The sequence below is a fragment of the Cydia amplana genome, chromosome 1, assembly GCF_948474715.1.
Source record: "Cydia amplana chromosome 1, ilCydAmpl1.1, whole genome shotgun sequence".
Lineage (NCBI taxonomy): Eukaryota > Metazoa > Arthropoda > Insecta > Lepidoptera > Tortricidae > Cydia > Cydia amplana.
In genome coordinates, this window is record NC_086069.1 from 3,521,031 (window position 1) to 3,535,461 (window position 14,431).

The 14,431-nt window shown below is 36.2% G+C and overlaps 1 protein-coding gene and 1 long non-coding RNA gene across 2 annotated transcripts in view; both read left to right on the forward strand.

Moving 5' to 3' along the window:
• The window catches only part of LOC134662223 (uncharacterized), a 59,719-nt gene extending 52,222 nt beyond the window's left edge, over positions 1-7,497 (forward strand). The window contains exon 2 of the long non-coding RNA XR_010098038.1: positions 7,274-7,497. This is a non-coding gene — a long non-coding RNA (uncharacterized LOC134662223). The remainder of the gene's footprint in view (positions 1-7,273) is intronic.
• LOC134662137 (DE-cadherin) overlaps positions 1-14,431 on the forward strand; it is a 325,027-nt gene that overhangs the window by 108,199 nt on the left and 202,397 nt on the right. The window lies entirely within an intron of this gene.

The following is a 14,431-nucleotide window of genomic DNA, read 5'->3' on the forward strand; positions in this document are numbered from 1 at the left end:
AACCGATTTGAAAAAATATAGTTAATAAATTAACAGTGGGAATTACTGGAGCAGTATTGCATCGCGACATTACTGCCGACTTTATTCCTGTCGCAAATGTCAAAATCAATGTTGCTGCTTGGATTTTTGACATTTGCGCTGTCGCGCTGCACTATTGCTAGTGCCGTCTGAATCTGAACGGTACCTTTAGGTACTTTTAATCTTTTAATTTAATACTTGAAGCGGTCGCCAATATCTAAACGTTTACGTTTATAGTTAAACTGGGAACACCAATATCCAAGCGCCAAATTAAATTCATAAGCGATATACATGTAAATTCACTGACGAACTTGCTCCATAGAACGGAAATTACCAAAATGCACCCATCGCCATGCTAGGCACGTACTAAGACAATGTAAGCATTATGGCATTACTCAGATAGCAGTTAAAATTTCCAGTACTTAAGCGCATTCCGATCAAATTTAGACACTAACCCGTTTGTACAAAGTCGTTTTTCGCTGTCAGATAAATAGTTGAAGTAATTTAAGGTAAGCGATGTATGTAAAGGAAAACGCGGGTTATATTCGTTATTGTAAATTTATGCAAGAATAGATGTAGGATTTAAAAGCGATCATGCTATGTAGAAGTTATTAGTAAGTGTAGCTTTATAAAGATAAAGAGATAAATACAAGATAGTTTTCACACCACCTATTCGGAAAATAGCTTTTTCTTCCCTGCTAGGAGGGATCAAAATGGCACTTTTCCCCCCTGCTAGGAGGGATCAAAGTAACACTTTTCTGTTCTAGCACACTATTTTTAAATTTTTTTGAATATTAACTTTTTTAGCTTAAATAGTCTGTTTAAGCATCAGATTGTGTCAACACTAAGATTTTTTTATTTTCCTCATAGTTGATGTGAAAAGAAGTATGTGTCACACGGTATCAAAATTATTTCGTCTTGGGCGTTAACACTTGAATCCCTCATTACGCTCAGGATTCTAATTTAGAATCCATCGCTTCATTCAGGATTCAATGTACGCCCTTGACGGAAATATATCAATTTGATCCCTTGTAACACAAACTACTATTATTTTTGAAATATTACAATGCGCTTAAACGTCAGATAAACGCCGGCTCTAACCCTACACCGCTGACGCTGACCCGAGAAGATTGAAATCCCTCCTAAATTGTAGAAGGGTATCCCAATATGGGACCGGCAAGAAACTCGGCGGGACACATATTTTCAAAACATTGCTCCTTATAATTAACATGCATTAAATTAAATAATACTATTTAAATTATAATAATACTATTTAAATTATAATAATAAAAATTTTAGTTTTATATTCATTTTATAACACTTATTATGCAATAAATGAGTTATTAGACCATTAACTTTAGAAATATATGTAGCAAATCCCCCTGTCAATATGTTCCTTGAACGAAGTAGAATCCGCACCAAATGTCAAATGTAACTCAAAATTCCTCACTTCAAAGACGCTTAATGTAATTAAATCTCAATTTTCATACTCGTTAATCATTATTGCTCGTAATTAAGTTCTTGTTTCTTAATTATCGCTGTTTTCAGGTAGGTAGTAAATAAGTGTGGTGTCGGGTGTAAACATAAACATCTTTAATTAACGTGGATGTGGTTTCTATTACGCAGGCCTAGTTTTAATTGCGCTTGTTGATGTGATTAACTCAAGTATGCTCCATATTGTTATTAGTGTACCTAAACACAACACAACACGTTCTAATTTGTAACAAATTTGATCTATTATAGGGTAAAGTTATATATCCTACCAGTTAAAATTTCACAAAATCGCCAAATCCGCTTTCTTTTCTCGCTGATATTATGATTATAATTATTTTCAGTACCTACTTATTATAATTATTATTGTGTCTACAAATATTCAGCCCAGCTAAAGCCACGCTGAAGTATTAGTATTCCCTTTTTTATCTAAACAACCCTCGTCTAAAAAATCCAACAGTATTTAACTTCTTAATCATTCGCTTTAACTAAATCTTCTGAACTTCCAACGTCCCAAGCAAAACTGGTTACAAAAGTGTCAAAAACTTAATAGGATCTTAAAAGAATATTTAACTAGCGACCGTTGTCGACTTTCCTGCGGAAATTCCTCCAAAAATCAACATGGCTTCCCGGCGAAAGAATTAGGAATGAAAACATTCGGCATTTAAAATTCAACATGGCGGGCGAAAATTCGAATATGGAACGAGGAATTAAGACGAGCTCCTGTAGCCACTTGAATCGATGATAGCTGGGGTGTTCAAAACGCTCTTTTGCTCTTTTGATGTCAGACGATCGAGCTAAAATGATCTCTGACACCCAATAACGATAAGTATGCTGATTTTAATACATGTTCACAGTAAATGAATATATAGAAAGCCAATTATCATAAAAAAGTGAAAAGAAAATATGATCAATAAATATACCAATTTATTTATTCATTATTAAGTTATAACAGAAAAGAGTACATGATATTAACACAAAAGTTCACATGTTCTGTGAATTACATTATCGATTGAGTTGGATTCGATTGCTCGTTCGCTCTGATCGGCGAATATCGCATTACGAGCTAGTAACTCAATATGTGACGTTTGCGTTCAACTTGCGGATCTAACGGTGCACGGTGTTCTGTTCCTTTTATACGGTTTGAGGACCATCTATGACATATAACTGGCTATTCTTAGATCTTATTACAAAGAGATAAAGTCTAATTTTAGTCAAATATGTTGCTTATATTACGAACGTAAAGTTGTAATTCAATATCGGAAAATGTCGAGCGGTGTGACATTTAGTAAGATCTTTAGACTTTTTGTGAATGTGTTGATAAGTTAACATGCCTTTGACAGCTAAGTAACGTGTTAACGGATTAACAACTTGTCAATTTGAGAGATTTAACAGCTATATATGTGGGCTAAGTGGTTCTTTCACTTGAGATTTAGATTAGGTATATATAATCAGCATCAAAAGTCACTCTCTAAAGTCTCTAACAACTTAACAAAAAGAGATAAGTATGTCTATTAATGTGTATAACAATTATAATATAGGTACATGAACGCGAACTGTAGATATTTATCTTTAAAAGGAAAAGGATCTATCTGGAAAAGTACCTATTTCAGGGAAGATACTTTTGGTGCGCTGTTGCATCCGCATGATGCTGGCTGTATGGAGGTTTCATATTCAACTTTTTCTTTGCTTGTACAACATTAAATAATATAAAATATTAAAATCCTCAACGTAGGTATACCTATTTAGTTTCGGTGAAATAAAGGCAAAAGCTGTAGGTGCATCAAGTCTTTTAACTGACCAAAAAGTAGACTTTATTATGTATGTCATTGCAATAAATACAATCTGTCAGTCAACAATGTTGTTATTTTTACTCTACAGTTCTAAATCCAACATACCTGATACAAAATGATAGCCGAGTAACCATCACCTAGATAGCGCATCCCAAATGTCGTTCTACTTCCGAAAAAGTTAAAAGTGACTCGTTAAAACTACTGTACTAGAGAAACATGGCACAGTATATCTGTCAAGCGTAATTCTACACGTGCGGAATGCAGCGACGACATCGAGTACGCCTGCTGCATACGTAATACGCCCGATGTACCTTCAAAATGACGTAACTTTTATACAACCTCTTAGTGACTTACGACCTTTTGGTTAAAATGTGGTGTGTACGCCCGCGGTCACAATACAATACAAATATTCAACTTTTGAAAGATTTAAGAGACATCGAATAGCTTTTGAATCGAATACGTGCGGCGTTAGTTTTCACGGTCTGATGGCGATTTGTGAGATATTTAGATGTATTGTATTGAAGCTTATAAGAGAAATAAATATTTGTTTGGATGTCTTTATTTGTTGAATGATACAAATAAGTAGTAATACTTAATATAAGAAAAGAAATAATAAAAAACTCAAACATTAACCACCGAGGGCGTAGCCAAGATGTCAATCCTCAATCGTTAGGTAACGCCAAAAGAAAAGTAGGAACCTACGAACTTTTGTATTGACGTTAACGACGCTTTTCATCTTTGCTATGCTGCCTTATGTTGAAAACATTCTCCTGCTAAACATAAATAGACCAATTGCAATATCTATCGGATAGTTTCACTCTTTGAACCGAAGCGAATCAGAACCGGTTAGAATAACTTATAGCCCTACAAGACAGGCAGCTTTCTAGACTACATTAGGTAAGTACTCTGTAGAGACTATAAGTGGCTATACTTACGACAAATATATTTTAGAAAAAGGTCACTTCTGTGGAAAATCAATGCAAGGTAACGACTTGGCAACATGGATATATTAGCTTAGCTATCTAATCCCAAGAATTAGTGCAGACACTGATTTTGGTTAAAATCTAGAGGAAAGGCGTCATGATGGCATTCATCCGTTATCTGCGTTTTCCTTCATAAATATCATACTATATTTCGTACATAATTTTACAGAATATTCCCGCAAACACAGAAGCCAGGATTGAAACCCACGAATCCTGCTAATCATTCAAAGCTAATTCCTAAAATCCTGAACCGATAATCCCATGGCGCACTCAACCAACACCGATACAACACCTCTAAACACTGTGTTAGATACACAAATCTATGCCTATCTAGTAAAGCAGGCGTAACGCGCATTTAAGCCCGTTTATACTGCCTAATTAGCGTTAACTAACCTATCCTGAACATCCTACACCCTCCTATTTCAACCCTACGTCAATTCGGTAAGGTTCAGTTTGCAATGCAGAGGTCTAATGAGGCATAATGGACGTTAGCTTCTGATATTCGACACTTTGTGTTAAAGCATTGTTTGATTTTGAGTAGAACCTCGTTGTTCAAATTTTAAGGCGCAAACGCGCCTGGCATGTTTACTGAATAAACAATCGAATAATTTGTCCTAACTGACAGCACAACATTTTAGCAATTAAAAATGTACAGAGATGATTCACACAACACCTGACTGAATCGCCAAATGTGTCATATTTACCGTAATTTACGACCTGATTCAAACTTTAAGATACGTCAATAATTTACTAAAGATACGACATGGATCGGATATGTCAGTGTCAAAAGTGACGTTTCTTCAAACAAACCTTATTACCTATACCGGTTTACCTTACCATTCGCTTGCGCTTGATACAGTTCGGAATAACTCATAGCATCCGGAGTTTGCTTCTCGCGTTCAAATCTACTGCATGTTTCCAATGAATATATTATGCTGTTTTAACATTCCCTTACACCAGCACAGTGTATGAGCTCCAGATTCTAACCAAATATTGGTAAATGTGGTCCATACTATATTGGTTTTTATGTGTGAATATTACGAGTACCTACATTCAGTGCTGAAATGGTAACTTTCTAGTGTTAAATTGGAAATGTATTTGAAGCCGGTATTCATGTTACTGTTATGCTTAATGAATGAAATGAATTCGATAATGTTACACGATTGGTTAGTTTACAGTGGCATCCAGAATTTGATAGAGTACCTAATATATTGGCGTTTTAGTTTTAGAAAATAATCGCTGTGTATATTGTTATTGTAAACATTGAATCGGAATGATAACACTACGTGAAATATCACGTTACGTTGTATTTTTAACAAACTTACCAGGCTGTACTAAATAAAGTTGACATTCGGATGGCAACTGCAGCACTTGCAACATTGCTGCGGCGGCGATGATGCCGAGACTATTTTTTTTTTATGAAATGAGTGATGTTAGCCGCCGCATTACTGCCGCAATTATGACGTTAATTCCGTCACTCATTTTATCAAGAACATTGACACATGCAGCGGCGGCAACTGCAGCTGCAGTTGTCATCCAAACGTCACCTTTATATGCTCCATCTATAAAAGTAGATTTGTGGTTCGTAATTATACCCGCAATACTACCGAATTTTTCAATTGAAGTATAAGTAAGGATACACTTTCAATGTGCCCAATTTCTTACCGGTGTATATTTCATCACTTTATTTAATTTGTAAATGTTGATATACCTAATCAATATGTATACCTACACATTCGCTTCGCTATCTCTTGACCTCTGCTACTTGTGATAATTATATAAGGAATGCGAACGATACCTACCACAGTTATTAATTATATCATAAATTATCACATTGAATGATTCCATTAGGTACAAGCTAAAAAACTAATAGAGCACTTGTAACATATAAGCACTTAACTAGCAACAGTGGCAACCCGTCCCGGCTTCGCACGGGTTACACAAAACCGTAACAAATTATACACCTAAACCTTCCTCAAGAATTACTCTTTTGATAGGTGAAAACCGCTTGAAAATCCGTTCATTAGTTTTTGAGTTTATCGCGAACATACATATACACAAACAGACAGACGCGGCGGGGAACTTTGTTTTATACGGTTTAGTGTTACGTCTTGAACTTGTGGACCATAGTTGTAGTACTGGACTATAGTTGCGTATTTAATTACACAGACGGGTCTACCGCGATATAATTTATTGTTTTTACCTTTAATACCGGGGCGTTTTTTTTTTTTCAAATTTGGGATTTTTACTCTTTGTTATTTGTACTCGGAATCACGGGCTCTTTCTATCCTAATAGGAGAAAAAAAGTGTCCTAAGGTTTTTATTTCCATTCCGTCACCATTTTTCATAGACTTTCTATGGCGGTCGCGGAATGGAAAGATCGAAAAACGTATGGAAATTTTGGGACACTTTTTTTCTCCTATTAGGATAGAAAGAGCTCGTGATTCTGAGTAGAAATAACATAAACAATCCCAAATTTGAAAAAAAAGTCTAGGGGACAACTTTAGAAAAAAAAACGCCCTCCGACGTTTCAGCTGAGTTGCACCAGCTGTGGTCACGGAAAGACCACAGCTCCACAGCTTTCCGTGACCACAGCTGGTGCAACTCAGCTGAAACGTCGGAATTAAAGGTAAATGAAATTATATCGCGGTAGACCCGTCTGTGTAATTAAATATGTGTACAAAACGCGAGTGTTTAAAGTGTTATATAGTTGCGTAGTTTTACGGTACCTAGTATTACAAGACATAAACAAAGTCTATTTTTAGGGTTCCGTAGCCAAATGGCAAAAAACGGAACCCTTATAGATTCGTCATGTCTGTCTGTCTGTCCGTCCGTCCGTATGTCACAGCCACTTTTTTCCGAAATTATAAGACCTACACTGTTGAAACTTGGTAAGTATTCTGTGAACCGCATTAAGATTTTCACACATGAAATAGAAAAAAAAAATGTTTTTGGAGGTTGCCCATACTTAGAACTGAAACTCAATAGGTCTTCAAAAATGATATTGAGGTTTCTAATATAATTTTTTCTAAACTGAATAGTTTGCGCGAGAGACACTTCCAAAGTGGTAAAATGTGTGTCCCCCTCCCTGTAACTTCTAAAATAAGAGAATGATAAAACTAAAAAAAATATATGATGTACATTACCATGCAAACTTCCACCGAAAATTGGTTTGAACGAGATCTAGTAAGTAGTGTTTTTTTAATACGTCACAAATCCCCTAAATACGGGACCCTTCATGGGCGAGTCCGACTCGCACTTGGCCGGTTTTTAAAGACAAACCATTGCCTACGATTACAGAACATATTTAAACAACGTCCATATTTGAAGACAATGATACATGACAGCTACTTATCACCGCTCGTGACTTTTGTCCGTGTACCAGATGTAATGTAAGTACATTTAAAACAATGCGCATGTATTATATGTATGAATAATCGTATGATAATAATTCCATTGTAAAAGAATCACGCACCTATATATTGAGCTACTGTGTAATAATTCTATTTTTAGATGCAGAGTTTTAAAAGACTAACTGGACAGACATTTTGAAACAAGGGATAATCTGTCTCTATGAGTTTAACAGACGTATGACAGAAATAATACATGGCAATGTGTCTTTAAATACACCTCATTTTATTTAGCCACTGTTTTTTTAAATTTGGCAACTGTAGGGTGAACCTGTATTGTATTTAAGTTATGACTAGGTATAACCACATTTTTATACTTTAATAAATGTAAATAGTAATTAAAGTAGGTAGGTACTTAAACCTCATATCCCATTTTATTTAAGTACGAGTACATAACATGCAGACGATTTGGAACAGCGGCTCTAAGTGCGTTTTAATGTACACTAATTTAATTTACTTCCACACTAATTTATTTACTTACTCTAGTGTCGCACTCGCAGGGCACTAAATAACCGTTGTCTTCCCTAGAGCGCAAAATAAGCATTACGTACCTTAGAATTCTAAGCCAGACTTTAAGCACTCTAATTTTAATTTTTGCGTTTTATACCAGGGATGTTGCGGATGCAGATTTTTTGACATACGCGGATATTTAAAGCCTCACATCCGCGGATGCGCATGCGGATGCGGATGTCAAAATTAGGTACTTAGAAAACGTCAAATATTATTACATTTTTAGTATTTTTTTATTAAAAAAAAAGAAACGTTTAGTATTTGAGCAAGAATATAGGTGCGTGCGTTATATTTAATAAACAGTAACTTGGCCGACTTTTCTGGATCTAGACGATTTCGTTATAGGTAATGACGAAATTACCTAGCACTTACGCCGCCGCCGCTAAGACTTTCCTGTACCGACTTGTTCGACATCCGCATCCGCATAAGCTCCGCATCGATTTTATGCGAATGCGGATGCAGATGCGGAAGTTCCGCGGTTGCGGATGCGGATGCGGATGTTCGCAACATCCCTGTTTTATACTGCAATTTGGCGCTCGCTTCCATAACTTCCATTAAAGCTCAAATTCAAGTGTTCACTTAAAACTTCAATAAAACAGTAATAATATTTACGCACGAGAGTGCCCGTGGAATTCTGACAGCTCAAAAGTTAAAATGGACGCTGAAAACACTAATTTATTCATATCTAAGTTCAATGTTGTTCCAAACCGGTTGCCGTAACCGGTTACCCTATTGCACCTGTTACGATTTACTGGCTATTCGGGTGTACTCTTCCGTGAGGCCGTTTTGCATTTTTATTCATTATTTATTGGGCTGCGGCGATCGGAATATTAACACCGGGGATTAGGGAGCGTAAAGTTAAAAGTTGCCCCGCTTGGTTGTCCCGTTCGGTGGGCAGGGTTATTTTTGGGTTTTGAGGTAGAAGTGGATACCCACTCATCATACGATTCTGTGGGTAATTTATTTGTTGCATAAACAAAACTTATAAACTATTATTAAAGTTAAGTATAAACTAAATAAATTAAAACAATACAACGAATACAATAAATAAATAAAACTTACCCACCTATCTTATGTCCCCCAGATCTGTCCCCTGCGGAAGGGTGAATAGGCATTCATTCTGTTCCTTTTCAATGGTAAAAATATCGGTAGTTTATAAACATCGCTTATTTATAAATCAACACCAACTAAATCCAATTTTTTTCTTAATATGAAACTAGATTTTTGTCGGTTATAGTTGGTACAAGATCATCATTTTTGTTTAATTATATTTTTCATAACGAATTAAGGCAAATTACGCTAAGTTTAAAATATGCGGGTCGCATATTTTGCTAAATAGCAAAGAATATTTTTTGGGTACGTGATCATAAGCATCTCATACCTATGCATAAAAATGTTAAATATTCAGTTCATAGCACGAAGTACTTAAATCTAAGTTTTCTCATACAATTTACCGTCAAACGGTTATCTGATATAACATCACAAACCCATACACGGCAATTTAGGGTTCGACTACATATGTCACTTAATCGTCCTTCACGAATTTCGTTAACTGTTTAATGAACCGATTGTGCTCACCCCAGCTTGCCCTAAATCTGATTTGTGACGCCCATTTTTGTTAATTTCTAAAACGGATTAACTCTCAAACTAACCCTAACCGGTTAATCTCTTTATTAGTTACGACCCTGTTATTTGCACTAGTGGTGTAATAGTTGTTTTTTTTTATTGTGATTTTTTTTAAATATGCAAGCGGAACTGTAGTGGGTCAATTGTTTGGCGTAGTGTATGCTTGGTTGAGATTCGTTGAATTACAACTATAATGTATTATTATTCATTAAGTGGCAGCTGCTACATTTAAAATGAGTTGTTTTCAGCTTCATTATTTTTATATCTTGTAAGTGGTGGCCCGTTTCGTCGCATCTTGTCTGTTAGTGTTGGAACTGGCTTTAGTATAAGTAATCGTATTCGCTAAGTAAATGTCAAGACACTCATCTTACGTCTTCTTTATCGGTCCCTCATTAATACTGAGGATTGTGACCATCACCGCTTGATGGAGTTTGCCTGAGGTAGCCTTCTTAACTTGGTCAGACCATTACCGATTATTATTTTTCTTTGGTAATCACAACTCTTTCAAAAGGGTCATATTTATGTCTCAGAACAACACACAACTCTAGTGAAGATAAGATATAAATGATGAGTTTTTCGGGCGGGGCTTGAGCGGGGCATGAGCGGGGCATGAGCGTTTTATATGTACCCCCCCGCCCCGCTCACGCCCCGCACGGAAAACGCGCCTGTGTGACGAAGCCTTCAGTCAAAATTTTTTGAATCTTAACTCTCCAGTGATCATCGGACTTAAAACGTCGTCATACATCTAAGTTTTCTCCAAAACATACTTGTATTACGGTTAGGAGCGAAGAATAACAAGCAGCGATGTCAAATGATCGACTATTTACGCAAAATAAACTAAACTAAATTTTTAGACAAAATAAACTCAGTAAAACAATGTGTAATCTCAACTAGTGTTCATCGAACTTGAAACGTCGTCATACATATACGTTTTCACCAACCTTGTGCCGTTAAGAGCGAACAATAGCAAGCAGCGATGTCAAACGATCCACCTTTTTCTCCAGATAATGGCTTCTGTAAACGGAGTTTTCTAAATCAAAATTAAAATTTTCGCTCATCGAAACGAGCCCTTTGTGGGGGAACCAATTATTTTTTTGCATGACTGCTTTTCCATTACGGCTGGATTAGTCCGGGGCCGTTTGTTTTGAAGAAGACAGTCCTTTATTTCGTATTATGACTTTTTTAAACTCTTTAATGAATGCGCCGAAATTGGTGCCGCTATCGGTTAAACTACACCAGGGATGTTGCGAATATCCGCATCCGCAACCGCGGAACTTCCGCATTATTTTCAACATCCGCATCTGCATCCGCATCCGCATAAAATCGATGCGGATTTAATGCGGATGCGGATGTGGAACAGGTCGGTACAGGAACGTCTTAGCATTGGCGTAAGTGCTAGACTGCTAGGTAATGTAGTCATTAGCCAAAATAACCTATTAGAAATGAGCAGTCAAGCGTGAGTGGGACTTAATGTACGGAACCCTTGGAACGCGAGTCCGACACGCACTTGGCCGGTTTTTGAAATAAAAATTACTAAAATGTAATATTTGACGTTTTTTATGTACCTATCCTGACATCCGCATCCGCGGATGTGAGCCTTTAAAAATCCGCATCCGCATCCCCATCCGCGGACGTCAAAAAATCTGCATCCGCAACATCCCTGAACTACACATCTATAACAAAAGTTCCGAGAGACACAGACGTATAAAACTTATTAAAAACGGGTCTCTCACGTATTCTGCGCCGGTCCGCCAACGCGAGCTCCTGACGATACTTCTCGGTACGGAGTGAAACATGTCGAGTGTTTTTCGACTTAAAATACGTGAGTTACCCGTTTTTAATATATTTAATACACAACTGCAGTCCAAAATCTCCTAAATATGCTCCAAAACGAACTAGAATTCCCATCTTGGTTTAGGTGTGACTATTATTTGAACTATATACTTAGTTCTGAGGCAACACAGTTTCATAAATGGGGAAAAACACCCAGAAATACTAATATATCATAGGTAAATACAAATGTACTTCATTAAGTGTTGAATTTGTTACCCATAGTTGTAGTATTGGACAATAGGCAGGTTTATGGTACCTAAAATAACGTCATTAACGGCATAAATCAGCTATAGTCTAAAGCATTACTTCTATTATTCTTTATTAAATTATACAACGGGACTTAATCGCGTATCTAAGTTTTAAGATTTACCTCCGACGTTTCGAGGACGGCGTTGTCCCCGTGGTCTCGGAGAAGACTAAGGAAGATTAGTCCCGTTGTATAATTTAATAATGTGTAAAAATCGTGAAAGTTTAAATCAGTTCTATTATTCTGTTTACGTTTTAAATTACACCTCATTAGCATCACATATCAATATTTACCAATATAATTTAAATAATATCAATAATGTCTTCCGAACGGAACCTCTCAATGGTTTCCTTTATGGCGTATCACAATATTCCGTGCTTCGCCTGAGCAAGTGCATAATTATGAGGAAAGGGGACGACCGGTTCTCCATACAAACGTCTCTCGTTTTCCTTATTATGGAAAATATGTGTATAACATTAAAGTTAAAACAGCATCCAATTTTCTTAAAGTTAAAACAGCATTGGGCTATTTTTAGCCCAAAACTAATCAATGACTCTTCAACAATGTCATGCTTTTAGATGCTTTTGAAGCTATAAATAGTGAGCGCAGACGGGCAGAAGCAAATCAAATGAAATACGTCATGTCTGCACAGAACGTGGCTATTCTTGTATAAAAATTTGTATTTTTATACGAGCCCTAAGTTAGGCAGCATTTACACTGGCGACGAGCGAGAAATCAACCGATAGCATTGGTTGTAATCCAGCGGAGCGGAGAAGAGATGTGGATTACAAATGCTATTGGTTGATTCCTCACACCTCCTCAGTGGAAAGGCAGCCTTATTCATATATTGCAAAGAAAGGAGTCACAAAAGCTGGTACATTATAGTTGCAAAAAAAGTCCTTCGTCTTAGTCGTCCATGCAAAGCATGAACATTTTACAAACTAAATTACATTACAAATTATGAATTAAATATACAGAGTACCTACGAAATTCTTTACAAGAAATGTTGTCGGACTAGTCTATGTCATGTCATTAGAATAAAATAATTAATAATAAAATAACAAATGACAAATTCATCCGTAACACAGAAACAAATATTGGTGATTAACACACAAATAAATGCCCTTACCGGGATTCGAACCCGGGACCTTCCTCGCAGGCAAAGTAACTACCGACTAGGCTAGGAGGGTTATAAATAAAGTAAATAATATACGGAATAAATCAAAATAAATATCTAAATAGAAAATACGTAAGTGTTGTGTGTACTGTTTCGCAGTTTGGCACATTTTTGTAATAGTTATACTCGTAAGTGATTTTTTTGTTTATTAGCAGTAAATTTAAAAAAATGTCATATCATATCGTCTAACAAATCTTCGATCTTTTCCGTATTTTTTTATAAGGTTATCTTAACACGCAAGCACACTACCAAGCAAGTATTGCTAATACCTTTCAAACGCTGCAACTCTGCGGGAACTGCACAGATCAATCTAATCACGAGCCTTTGTAGGATTATATTAGTGCGACGGCTGATCTGAATATAAATACACAGACACATACAGCACAAACGGCTCAAAGCACGCCAACTATACACGTGACGGATTAACCGTTCCAAGAGGATTCTCGGTGTACACTATAAGGATGCAACCAGGTTTGCCAGGCATACGATAATTGCCGTAAATGTCATGACTGTCATTAGGGCTTGCAATTCGAATATTCGAATATGTCGAATATTCGACCTGTTTTGATATTCGAATATTCGGCCGCTCAGGTTTCGAATATTCGAATATTTTTTATTACTATAAAAAATCTATTTCATCCGCTGTAGTTACAGTTTCTGTGTCTTTTCCGGGTATTTACAGTGAATGAGGAACGGTAGGTAACCAAATACGAAGGAAATAATAGTTTTACTGTATTCATCTCGATAGACTTCGTGAATACAGTGAAACCGAACTCAATTTCAAAGAAGACGAAATCAAAAAGGATGTTATTTTTACGGTGCATAAGTTTTAAGTTAAAAGGTCAGGGGTTCTGTTTATTCAGTACAAGCGTACGTTAAGCAAATTTTTGAAGTCTAAACCTTGCCAATTATCGCAATTCTCAAATTTGATCATACACCAAACCTGCCCAACTAGGTAATCTAACCATGCACCTTTAGCTGACGAATAATCCACCCAGTAGTCAACTAACTTTTTCCCTTAAATAATCCAATATTATATAATTAGCCGACCATTAGGAATAAAAACTTGCCAAAACAAATAAAGTCAATAAAAATTCAAAATACAATGGAATTAAAGGCCTTTTTACAGGCCTCTGAGTGACTACAAGTTAATTTAAATCGGAAAATAATTACCTACTAAAAATATATTATACATACCTAGGTGTTTGGATGGTTAAAATTATATTATTTCACGCAACGACGCATTTATAATAAAAGTTTTATCTAGAAATATTGAATACGTCTAATTTTGGCGTTTTACTTGTTTTTATAAATGTGGGCATCTCAAAGTAGGATGATAAAAT